Raw genomic sequence first — 13,172 nt, forward strand, 5'->3', positions numbered from 1 at the left:
GAGGGTGATCTGGAGGCAGGCTGCCAGTCTGATCGCAGCAGGTGGCACGCTCTGCCTTGCCAGAAGGCGCCAGAATGCTACAAAAAGCGCAGAGGCTGGAGCTGCACTTCCACAAGCACAGACACGTGCATCAGTAGTCCTAGGGACCACACTGTTGTCTTAGATAATGTTGAGGGGGAAAAATGGCCTTTTGAGCCATTAGAAGACTTGGCTAGCTGGGCAGTGGTGGCACATGCTTTTAATCCCAGCACTCGGGAGGCAGAGGCAGGTGGATCTCTGCGAGTTCGAGGCCGCCTAGTCTACAAGAGCTAGTTCCAGGACAGGCTCCAAAGCTACAGAGAAACCCTGTCTCGAAGAAAAAAAAACTTGGTTGTTCCTAAAGAGTTTGGAAAGGATTCTATACAAAAAATGGTACCATGAGGTCAGTTGTGGTGGCTTACGCCTTTAATCCCAGAGGCAGGTGGATCTCTGTGAGTTCAAGGCCAGCTTGGTCCACAGAGAGAATCCCAGGTTTTTACACAGGGAAACCTTACCTTGAACAAATAAACAACAAACAAAAAGGAAAAGGTAATAATGAGGGGCTGGAGAGATAGCTCAGCAGTTAGGATCACTTTGATGTTAAGAGAGGACCTGGGTTTGGTTTCCCAGCACCCACATGGCAGCTCACAGTTCCAGGGGATCCAATATACTCTTCTAACCTCCGGGGGCACACTAGTGATGCACACATACTTGTAAGCCAAACACTCATCGCATAACATGAATGAATAAATCCTTTCGAAAAATGGTAATATGAATTGGCTGGTAAAGCTTTGTCACCCCGGGCTCCTTTGCCCAAGCTGTTTAACTAATGTCTAAATGTTCCCACTTTCAGGAACTACTGCGCAACTAAGCGGAAGTAATCCGTTCCTCCTCATCCTCTCGCAGCATCCGGCTGTGGTTTGGCATTGCGCAGGTGACGGATTCGGTCCTTCGCAAGGCTGCTCTTCCCCCTAAGTTACGCGCTCCAGGGCACCAGGGGCATTGACCCAGACCATGTCCGCCGCGCACCGGGCACCGAGTCAGTGCTCAGTGAGCCTGCTGAGTCAACGTGGAAAGTCACTCGGGGCAGGACCCCGCGCTCGAGGCCCGGGTGAATCATTCGCGGGGTGTTTCTTTGCATTCCTTACGGGGCAGTCATGTCGGCGCAGCATCCAGCCGCCGGGCAGCTACCTGTGGAGTGGAAGCGCGCCTCCGCCTCCGCGGCCGGCGCACCGCAGAGGCCCGGAGGGGGCGCGCGAACCCGCGGGAGGGGACTCGGCCACCTCCCCGCCCCCTCTCGCGGCGGAAGCCCCGCCCCTCCGCGCGCCCGCCCGCCCGCCCTCCGCGCGCACCCGCCCTCGCCCTCGCGCCCTCGCGCCCTCGCGCCGGGGGCGGGCTCGCTGCGCGTGCCGGGCGGGGAAGCGGTGCGAGCCGGCGCCGGGAACGTTCGCCGCGGGGGCGGCTCCGGGGCCTGAGTGGGCGCCGTCGCCTCAGCCGCCGCCGCCGCTCCAGTCGAGGGGGCCGGGCCGGAGGAGGCTGCGGCCGCCGGAGAGCCACGCGACGCCCCCTCAGCTCCGGCCGGGAAGTGAGCCAGGTGGGGAATCCTCCGCCGGGGCTGGAGGAGCGAGCAGGGAGCCCGCGGGGTGGCGGAGCGCACGGCCGTGGAGCTGCGACCCTGGGGAGACGGCACGCCGGGCCGGGGAGGGAGGGACGTCCCCCGGCCACCCGCGCGCACGGGGGCGGCGGGGCGCAGAGCCGGGCTGCGCGCGCCTGCTGATGCAGCGGGAGCCCGGCTCACGGGGAGGAGGCTCCGCGTTAGGTGCTGAAGGGGGCGAAGGCGGCAGGTCCTGGCAGAGGGCAGGTGAGGCAGGCAGGCCCTGGCAGAGGGAAGGGAATTCGTTCCAGATCACCCCTCGGTGTCTCCCGGTAGACGGAACCTGTCCACCCAGGTCACCCGTGATGGGCACAGTGTCCCGCGAAGAGGGAGTATGCAGTTGACGAATGCTTACGGTTACACTCCCCGTGCCAGGCCTTGGGGAATCAGGGAGACCTTCCAGCGTTCTCTGCTAGCGTTTATTGATTAGCTACGGAGACAACCGCGGTCAGCCCCGGGGTCACGATTTAGTCACTCTCAGCCATCATTTATTGTTGAAGTGCTGACAGTTGGGCGGGGAAAGTATGCATATAAAATGTAAAGCGCTCACTTTCACGTCTCTTGTTCTGTTTACTTCAGGTCTCTTTAGTCTGTTTTCCAACCCCGGGAAATTGGATCCCTAAGTTGCTTGGGTTTTGGAGAAGGTAGGGTACTGGAGGGAAGCTGGTGGGAGCTATTGAGAGAAGAGGTTGGAAGGGTCTTAGTGACTTTTAAAAGAGAGAAAAAGGAAAATTTGAAAGAGAACCTTGCCTTCCCACCTAGAATTAAGCTCCGTGCCTGTTTTCTGCTCAATCCTCAGGATGTGGCCTGGATCCCAATAGTCAAGTAATTGATGGACACTGCGTGAGGAATGAAGGAAGCAGGAGTTTGATACATTTTATGTGGAGTAGTGGCGGTCTCTCTTTGGTCCTCACATTCTCTTTTTGCCTCCTTGGGTAACCCAGTGGTTTAGGCGCTGGATAGGTTAAAACAGTGGCCCGGGTAGCAGACTCCAGTGGTTTGTGGCCACTCTTCTGCATCCACGTGGTTCTTTGAGTTGGGCACCAGGGGCTTGTTCTTTGGGTGGTTGTTGAGATCCGGTCCTTCTCTCATTGGCTGTTTTTTGTTTTTTTGAGCAGGATGGAGGGTGCTTTTTGCCTAAGAACACTTTTATAAATTCTGTTCTGCCTCTTGGATCTTGGCTCTGAGGTGCGAGAACGCTTGGTCAGCTTGGTCAGGGCTGGAGTTCTGTCCTCTGCCTGGGTTGGACTCTCCAGCCCCAGGCTGCTGTTTCCTTTCCCTGGCTTGCAGTGCTTGTTGGGTTACTTTGCTTGCCAAATTAAAACTTGACCTTTTATGAGTTCTCTGAGGATTTTATCAGACATAAGTGGAACTGCCTCTGAAGGGGGGTGTGCATTCAAGGTGGTGCTGGCGAGATCTTTATGTTCAATGATTTTTGCCTGGGAACAGAATTTCTACTTATAGTTAAAATATTAGAGTTCATGGGATTTCAAGGTAGCGTTTATTTCATGTCTTTGATGTTAACATATCTGAGCCTTAGTTTCCTCAGCTAAAAGAATAATACTAATCCATATTTGGCATTGCATATATAGTAAGCTTTGAAGTAACATTTTAGTTACTATCTGCACTTCGCGGAGCAACCGTTAAGTGTCTAGTAAGTTTTGTTTTGGGGTATCTCTGTGGCCCTGCGATTTTGGATGCAGGCTTTTCTAATACTTTTAAATATTTAATCTGCTTTTATTTTGAAATCACCCCCCCCCCCCATTTTTTTGAAACAGTGCCATACTGTACCCAGCTGGCCTGGTACTCTCTATAGGCTGACCTTGAAGTTGTGGCTGTTCTCCTGTCGGTCTCCTGTGTGAACCATCATGCCTGGTTAAAACAAATTTTTGTTATTGTTGTTGTTTGTTTTTTTATTCCGAGACAGGATTTTTCTGTGTAGCTTTGGAGCCTATCCTGGAACTCTCTTTGTAGACCAGGCTGGCTTAGAACTCACAGAGATCCACCTGCCTCTGCCTCCCGAATGCTGGTCTAGATTAAAGGTGTGCACCACCATCACCTGTCTGTTGATTTGTTTTTAAGATAGGGTCTATGTAGCCCTGACTGACTTTGAACTTGTGGCTATCCTCCTGTCTATGTTCTGAGATTACAGGTGTGTGCTACTGTGCCTTCTTGACGTATAGTTTACATATGATAAATGGGCAAATTTTACATGATGAGTTGGATGTTTTCAAAAACCATACAGGGGGCTGGAGAGATGGCTCAGAGGTTAAGAGCATTGCCTGCTCTTCCAAAGGTCCTGAGTTCAATTCCCAGCAACCACATGGTGGCTCACAACCATCTGTAATGAGGTCTGGTGCCCTCTTCTGGCCTGAAGTCATACACACAGACAGAATATTGTATACATAATAAATATTTTTAAAAAAACCATACATACTGTGGGGTGTGGCACATGATGTTAAATCCCAGCCCTCTGGAGGCAGAGGCAAGTTGATCACTGTGAGTTCAAGACTTGCCAGGGTTACATAGGGAAACATTGTTTCAACAGAAAATAAAAACCAATGGGAAACAAAAAAACAAAAGCCCACCGCAAAGAAAACAAAAAACAAAGGAAAACCATGTATACTTTGTAACCTATCCCAACTGAAATATATACATTTGTATCACCAGGTTACTCATGTTGTCATGGGAACAGCCACCCCATTTTATTTATTTCAAATTGCAAAAGCATTAGAGCTGTGGTTTCTAGTTGTACTGCTAGTATGCTGTCCAGTTTTAGGAGTGTCTTACCCTGGAGTTTCTGGAGTTGTAGTGGTTTGTGCAGCTTAGAATGCATACTTAATTATAAAATACTTGGAATAAAAAAAAAAACCACTCTTTATATACGTACTTTTTCTACTGCAGTTACCTATTTGTTGTTTTCTTCCCGGGGCCTTTTTCTATGCATTTTATTTTTTTGCGTGTATATGTGGTATGCATGAGTGTGCATATGGGTATCCATGCACATGTGTGTACATGCCTGTGAAAGCCCAAAGTTTACACTGGATGCTCTCAACTGCTCTCTTATTTATGAAGTTCAACCCCCTGCTGAACCTGGAGCTGGTCAGTTTGGCTAGTCTAGCTAGCCAGTTTGTTCTGGTGATTGCCTACCTGCGTCCAGAGTGCTGCTGTTATAGGTGGCTGCCACACCTGCATGGCTTCTATGTTGGTTCTAGAGATTTGAACTCCAATCCTTACGCTTGCATTATGGCAAGTGCTTTTATACACTGAGCCCTTGCCAACTCTCTGCATTTTACTATAGCATACTGTCTGGGTTGCTCTGTAACTTGTTTTTCTGATGAATTATTTTTGAGGTTTTTTTTTTTTTTTTTTCCAAGTTGGGACATAGGGATCTATCTGAGTTGTCTTTGCTGTGTGATTTCTTAGTAGTATGTAGTGTATTGTATTTAGTATATCTAATAATCTCTCATTAATTGTAATTGTTCAGTGATTGGAAAGCAAATATACCTTCTAGTCTAAGGCTTACCTTTAAAACACACAAACACACGCACTTTGTATTTAGTTGTAAGCTTCAATGTCGTAAATACATGAAAATTTTCTTTTAGTGTCTCCTGGTGTATGTGTATGTATTTCCCAAGCTGCTGATATGGCTCAGCAGATAAAGGCAGCTGTCACCAGTTCTGATGACCTAAGTTCCATTCCTGGAACCCACGTGGTGGATGAAAAGAACTGACTCCTGTGGGTTGTCCTTTGACCTCCACATACTATAGCATATGGGTACCCATATACATACACACAAATAACTATAGTAAAGAATAAAAAATTGATTTTCTCTATTTCTGTTACCTATCTTTTATTTCCTGGTTTTTTTTACTTAGTAATATGTGTTTATGGTTCTTCTGTATCTGTTTATTGACTGATGGCTTATTTCCTTTTAGCAACAAATAATATTCCATTCAATGAAGATACCAATTTATTTATTTGTTTCATGAAAGTTTTTAGTAAATATGAATAAAAGTGTTGTGATCTGTGCAGTTTTTTTGTAGATACAAGGTTTTTTTTTTTAAAACACACTTGGATAAATTAGGAGTATAATGCTAGATCAGAATTTACCAGTTCAAATAAATGTTGGCTGTGTATTCCATATAAAATATATGTTTGGCTGTATAGGAGACTACTAAGCAGGCTTCCAAAGTGACAGTTTTGGTTGGCAATGATTTTTAACATTTTTAAGTGGCTCTGAATGTACTAGCTAAATCAGTCTTGTCATGCTCTCTGTGAACTCAATGTCTGGGATGAATTAATGTTAGTTACTGCTGTTGATAGTTTACTTTTAGCATGTTTTGCTCTGTGTGATTTGAAGTTTTGACTTACAGATTTGTAGTGAGTCTTTATCTGTCCTGCCAGCCAGATCCCAAATCACAACAGAGACTTCTTATTAATTATGAAAGCTTGACCAATAGCTTACGCTTGTTTCTAACTAGTTCTTATAAATTATTTAACCCATATCTTTTCATCTATGTTCTTTTATATGGCTCAATTACCTTTACTTTGTAAAGCCAATGCTGCTTGTTCTGTGTCTCTGGCATCTCCTTGACATTCAGCCTTCTTTCCAGCATCCTCTCTGTCCTGAAAATCCTGCCTAGCTATTGGCCATCTAGCTTTTTATTAAACCAATCACAGTGACATATCTTTATACAGTGTAATCAAATATCTTGCAACATGGATTCATTCTACTTTGAATGCCTCTCTCTCTCTCTCTCTCTCTCTCTCTCTCTCTCTCTCTCTCTCTCTCTCTCTCTCTCCCCCCCCCCCCTTTTTTTTGGTTTTTCAAGACAGGATTTCTTTATGTAGCCCTGGCTGTACTGGAACTCACTCTGTAGATCAGGCTGGCCTTGAAATCACAGGCCTGCCTCTGCCTCTCAAGTGCTAGGATTAAAGACGTACACCACCACCACCACCACCTCCACTACCACCTGGCTTGAGTGTCTTTTTCTTTCCTTTTCTGCGCTCACCCTTTTGTATGTCATATGTGGGATTTCAGGTGTTCAGCTCGCCTGCAGGGGTCCCAGTCTAGAATCAGATATGACTGGGGATCAAGGGTTCTGCCCTTGGAGGTAGCTGATTTAGATCTGCTCAGAAATGTTGGTCCTGGTTCAATTCCTGGCCACAGATCTGTTTGCACCTTCCCACTTTTCTATACCCGTAGCATTACATAATCTGCATTCTCCACAGAGACTGACAGTGGCATTTTCAGTTTCTTTCCAGCTCCAGTGTTATCCCTGGCTTTCAGCAATGAGTCTGGTTTAGATGCCTCATAGTCTCCACCCTCCTCTGCTTGGAATTGTGCTCCCCTGCAGGAGGTGCAGGTTCTGGACTCGGAATTCAGAAGTCATATTTGTGTCTCTTGTTGTGGAAGCTTTGCTTGTTTTTAAGCCCTGTCTTTTGATTTTTGCGTTTTCCTCATTGATTTGAAGCAAAGAGGCTGCAGTGGGATGGCTCCTGTGTTGACTAGAGATCTGAGTCATCTTAGGGTCATAGCGCTGTCCCTTCCTTACTGTTATCCCTTCATGTGCCACAACTGACAATTGGCACACACACAAAAATTCTTTCTTGAATGGTTGCTTACAGTGTTTGGCTAGTATCTGTAATATTTTCAGAAGGCTTTTGGTTGATGTTTCTTGGCAATTTAAGGATGTTTCTTCAATGCTTGTTCTGTATTTTTATTGCGTGTTGAATTTTATCAGTTGCTTGTTTTTGGCATTTGTTGAAATGATATTCCACCCTTTTCTTTAGTGTGATAGAAATAGGGTAGACTTCTGGGGCTGGAGAGATGGCTCAGTGGCTAAGAGCACTGGCTGCTCATCGAGAAGACCTGAGTTTGATTCCCAGCATGGCATGGCAGCTCACAACCACCTGTAAGCCTAGTCTCAAGGATCCAACACCCTCTTCTGGCCTCTGTGGGCCCTGGGCAAATGCATGGTACACAGACGTACATGCAGGCAAAATAGCTGTATAGATAAAAATAAAAGATCTTAAAAACAAAAGAACTAGGATGGACCACTTTGTGTTGTAGTTAATTGGAAGATATGTCTACTATTAATTTTTCCTTTGCTTTTAAAAAAACTCTGAGCAGAGTCTCAGTTTGTGATTACTGGCTGGCCCTCCTAGAACTCACTGTTTAAGTCAGGCTGGCCTCAGTTCATGGCAGTCCTCCTGCCTCATCTACCCAAGTGCTGGTCTTACAGGCATGTGGCACTCTGCTCAGTTATGTTAAATTATTTATATTTATTTGTTTATATATATATATGTATATGTATAGTTTGGTTTTTTGAGACAGGATGTCTTTGTGTAGCTCTGGCTGTTTTAGAACTTGCTCTGTAGACTAAGTTGGCCTCAAACTCACAGAGATCCACCTGCTTCTGCCTTACCAGTGCTGGAACTAAAGACATATACCAGTACTGCCCAGCAGTTTTTATAGTTTTTGAGACAGCCCTATGTATGACCTCAAAATCACTGTGCAGCTGAGGATGACTTTTTAACTTCTGATCCTTCTGTCTCCATCTCCTGAGTGCTGGGAATACAGATCTGAGCCACTAAGCCTTGCTTATGCTGTCGGTGTTGATGTTGGAACTCAGGGCTAGCAAACACGGGAAGCATTTCCTGCATGTTGGTCAAACACTCCAAATGAGCTGCATCCCAGCCCCAGTCTTTATGTCTATAACAGCACTGTCTGTAAAGTAAAACCGGACTGCAATGCTGTGATAATCAGTGGGCTCTTAGGTTGTGCCAAGCAGTGTGCTAAACATTTTACACGATTATTTTGCATAGTGCCATTGAGGGTAAACTTAGCTGTTCAGAGCTCTGGGTAGTTGGAGAATATGTTACTGAATTTTTTTATTGGAACCCAGAGATGCTCTCAGATTTGTTATAAGAAAATGTCTAGGTTTTTAAATTTGTTTTCCCTGGTGCTCCATTTAACCTAAAAGAGAAAAGAGTAAGTATTAGAGAAAGGATATTTGAGAATTTTTCCGAAATGAGCAAGGGAGTTAGGTTTTTGTTGTTGCTTTTTATTTTATTTTTATTTTTGTAGTTTTTTTTGAGACAGGGCTTCTCTGTGTAACAGTCCTGGCTGTCCTGGAACTCACTTTGTAAACCAGGCTGGCCTCGAACTCACAGAGATCACCTGTCTCTGCCTCCCGGGTGCTGGGATTAAAGGCGTGTGCCACCACCGTCGGGCTAATTTTTGTTTTTTTTTTAAAGGTAGTTTTGACTGTATTAGTGACAGTCTGAGGTTAGGCCTACCTGTATATCACATGGACAAATCAGGGAATCTGACAGAGTTTTTCAGGAGACTGTATTTGCACATGGGTTTTCCGGAGCTTTTTGTGTGCGTGTGCCTGTGTCTCTGTTTGAGCTTGTGTGTGCTGGTGCATGTGGAGGCCAGAGGACAGCCTCAGGTGTTGTTCCACAGACACCACTCACCTTTGGTTTGTGAGTAAGCCTCTCTTACTGGCAGGCTGTCAGATTTGGCTAGAGAGCACCGCAGATCCCCCTGTCTCTGCCTCCTCAAAGCTGGGATTATAGCTGTTGGTTACCAGGCCCAGTTTATTTACTTATCTTTTTGCTTATGTGTATATGTGTGGTGTGTGTATGTGTGTTCATAGATATGTGTGAAGACTAGAGACTGATGCGTGGTGTCTTCCTTCAGTGTTTTTCTGCTTTACATGCGGTCTCCCACCTGTATCAAGAGCTTGCTGATTTAGCTAACTTAGAGAGTCAGTTTACCTTGGGGAACCACATCTTTGCCTCTGATCACTTGGGTGACTGCAGGCTGCCAGGCCCATTTCACATTCATGTGGGTGCTGGGAATCCAAATCCCAGTCCTCATGTTGTATGGCCAGTGCTTTACCCCACTGACTGTGTCTACCCAGCCCTCAGGGTTTACATGATCTCAGGTCTTGGGGCTCTCAAGGCAAGCGCTAGCTCCATACCTGAATGCTTTGATGCGACAGATGCAAAGGTTAAGAAACTAACAGGCCAGCTCCGAGCAAAGGGAGCCTCATTTAGCACTCAGTGCAGCACAGAGATGTGCTGGAAACAGTTCCAAAGTGTTCTCCCCCTCCGTGTTAGTCTGTGTGCTGTGGCAGTTACTTAACCTCCGTCTGCAGACAGCTCTGTTGCACATTGTCTTCCCGGGACAGAACAGACAGGAGGGTTCTTGTTGCCCTCTCCCCTGGAGATCATCAAGGTCACCACTGTTCTGGTTACTTCTTGACTTCTTTCCTTTTTCATTTACTCTTGCTTGTTTTGCAAGGGGCGATTTGCACAGTGGGATGGAGAGGAGGGGCTTTTATAGCTACATATTTGGCTACCTAAAGTAATTGCTTCATAATCTTAGGTCTCAGTGCCCTCAGCTAGTTCTGACATGCCCTGCTCTGGCTTGCTTTTGAGGTCTGTCTAGCACCGTCCAGATTTCTTAGTCTAGGTCTGCCTATTTATTTATTTATTTATTTATTTATTTATTTTTGTGAGTTTTGCTGTATTTCCAGGTGGACTTGAACTCAAAATCCTTTTGCCTCAACCTCTTGAGTGCTGGGATTACAGGCAAAGCCACACCTGACTTTTTTTTTTCTCCTCCTCCTCCTTCTCCCCCTTCCCCTCCCCTCCCTCCCTCCCTCCTTCCTTCCCTCCCTCCCTCCGTCCCTCTCCCTCTCTCTCTCTCTCTCTCCCTCACCCCCTCTCTCTTTCTCTCTCTCTCTCTTGAGCTGTGACTTCTTCCAAAACTGAGAAGTGACAGGTGACAGGCATGGGAAAAGGTGCAGTAGGCAGGGCAACAAGAAGATTAAGCAGTTATGTTTTATTAATATGTAACTCATTCACTGCTACTTCATCTGTGTGTCTGATGGCAGTGCTCAGTGCCTTGCGCTAGGGGATGGGAGCTGATGGAGGCAACACCTCTGCCTGGGTGGGTGATTCTCCTGTTTCGTTTGCTTGCACTGTTTGGACATACTGCTGCTCACCTCTGCCTGGCTCAGTGGGCTTTCAGATTGTATTGTGTGATTTGAAGGAAATGAACCTTGCTAAATAGATGACTGACGTAACAGAATTCCTGCAAGAGGAACTGCAGAGTGGATTTGCGGTCACCTGAAGCGTGAAACACACTCACAGAACAGGAAAAGCAGAGTGGAAGCCGCGTCTGTTCATCTGTTCGTGTGATGAGTTTGTTAACCAAATGCAAAACACAAAACAATGATTGATCAGACTGATGTAGAATCAGGCAAAAGCAACCCAACAAAGCCTTCTAATTATTAAAAATGCTGTTTGTGTGCCCTGTTGAGTATATTATACCTCAAGGTGACATTATGATGATGTAATGATATTATGGGCTAACAGTATTGTTTGTGAATTTTTTTTTATTGTTTTGGTTTTTTTGAGACAGGGTTTCTTTGTGTAGCCCTGACTGTCCTAGACCTAGCTATGTAGACCAGGCTGGCCTTGAACCCACAGATATCCACTAGTCTCTGCCTCCTGAGTGCTGGGATTAAAGGTGTGTACCACCACCACCCGGCAGTTACTGAGTTTTAAGCTTTATTTCTAAATTTTGTATAGAAGATCTTTATTATGTATGTGCTTAGAAAAAGTGCTTATTCATTGTTTATTGTGTGTGAGTGTGATGCCATTGTGTGCACTTAGAAGGCGGGACAGCGCTCTCAGGTGCAGCCCGCCAGTGTGTTGACTCACAGAGCCATGCCACTGACCTGAAAAGTCTTTATTCTGCTTGTTTTCACTTTTTTATAATAACTTTGCAGAATAGTTAATTTTGATAAAATTCGTCTTAGAAATTTGTTTTTATCTCACGAGTTGTTGTTTTTGGTATTCTGTGTAAAAACTTGTTCCCTCAGTTTGGCTTTGGGCCAAGAATATTAAACAGCCTTGTCTAGGAACTTGGAGTTTCAGCTTTTGGCTTTAAGATACTTCTCTTGAGTCTCCCAGCTAGGACTCTGGTCTTCTTTCACACTTTGTAGACTGTGTCTGCCTTATGTCTAACTTCTGTGGGAAGACGCTCCCCACTGAGGATGGCTGGATGCTCTAAAGAGCAGGCAGGTTTATGTGGACACAGCCAGTGTGTGTGTTTCTTTGTGTGTCTGCAGGAAAAAGGGGTGGAGAGTCCTGAGATCAGGAGGTCATAGAATCTTATTTGTTCATTAATCTGGGTGAAGGCTTTGGCAGTAGAAATGGGAAAAGGGGGGGGGGGCGAGTGTGAGAGTGATCGGGAGGAAGGAAATGGCAGGGTTTGAAATTGAGTCAGCGTGCGAAGAGGATGACGGAGAGATATCGGTTATCTTTAGACTGTGGCTGAGAAAAGGCAGAATTCCAGGAGTCCAAGTGGGAGGAAGTCGAGAGGTCCTGTCTGCACAGCTGGGGCTATGGGCGGCTGTGGAAGTCGAGAGGTCCTGTCTGCACAGCTGGGGCTATGGGCGGCTGTGGTGGCAGTCGGTCCTTGTTGGGTGTAGATCTGCTGAAAGCCTGCCTACAGAGATGCAGATAGTAATGCCCATAAAGCATTGCCTGGGGAAATGATCGACAGCACTCATAGTTTTGGTGCCTTATAAGTTCGCACGTGAGGTAATCTGAATCATGAGCTTTGTTGAATGAACAGGCCTCTTAGTGTCTGCAGGAACTGGTTCTAGGCAGGGATTTGGATGCCAGCATTTTGTTTAGGAGGTTATCCCAGGAAAAGCCTGCTGGACAGAGGGAAGTGAGTTGGGAACAAGAAGATAACAAACGAGGGGTTAGCTAGCCATCCTGTTAGCGGGAGAGTAGCTGTAACTTGTTCTCACAGACAGTTTCTAGGAGCCAGTGTGAAGTGGGTGTCATGGAATGGGCAAGGGAGCAGTGTGTGGCCCTCTCTACCGTTCCCATCAGCCATCGGGTCAGAATGTTTCCAGGTGGTAGATTTATAGTGTTTCAGACCTGCCCTGAAGGAATCAAAATAGACTCCAGAGCTTGGTGTGGGTGTGGGGGAGTAGCTGCTGCCAGTCTAGGATTCAAGGTCTTGGTACAATGTAGGTGGTGTGGGGGAGGAGGGAGCCCTTTGACATCTTCCTTAATACCTTTTTGCGGTTCCTGCATCTCCAGCTCATTTTCTCTAGGATGTCATTTAGGCATTGTATTTCAGGCTTAAATGACTCATTCCCACAGCACGTTAGGATTGGCTCCAAGTGTTTTTCTTTTGTTAAATCCTGATTCATGAGCCAGTGCCTCCTATCAATCAACATGCTTTTTCTCTAATGGCTCACTGGGGGCCTGCACTGGGGGCAGCTGATGAGACCAGGGGCTTGAGGACATCTGACCCGGCACTTCTTTATCAGCCCCTCAGAGTGCTTCCTGTTCCCCAGGTGCTTTGGTTTTTTTGTTTGTTTGTTTGTTTGTTTGTTTTTGTTTTTTTTTTTTTCCGAGACAGGGTTTCCCTGTAGTTTCTAGAGCCTGTCCTGGA

The 13,172-nt window shown here is 46.3% G+C and overlaps 1 protein-coding gene across 5 annotated transcripts in view; it reads left to right on the forward strand.

Moving 5' to 3' along the window:
• Positions 1–1,441: 1,441 nt before the first annotated feature.
• Dtnb (dystrobrevin beta) overlaps positions 1,442–13,172 on the forward strand; it is a 195,196-nt gene continuing 183,465 nt past the window's right edge. For all 5 annotated transcript variants that reach the window (XR_005284272.1, XR_005284273.1, XR_005284274.1 and 2 more), the window contains exon 1: positions 1,442–1,612. The gene's annotated coding sequence lies outside the window, so the exon portion shown is untranslated. The remainder of the gene's footprint in view (positions 1,613–13,172) is intronic.

This window comes from Arvicola amphibius, chromosome 2 (assembly GCF_903992535.2).
Source record: "Arvicola amphibius chromosome 2, mArvAmp1.2, whole genome shotgun sequence".
NCBI classification, from domain to species: domain Eukaryota; kingdom Metazoa; phylum Chordata; class Mammalia; order Rodentia; family Cricetidae; genus Arvicola; species Arvicola amphibius.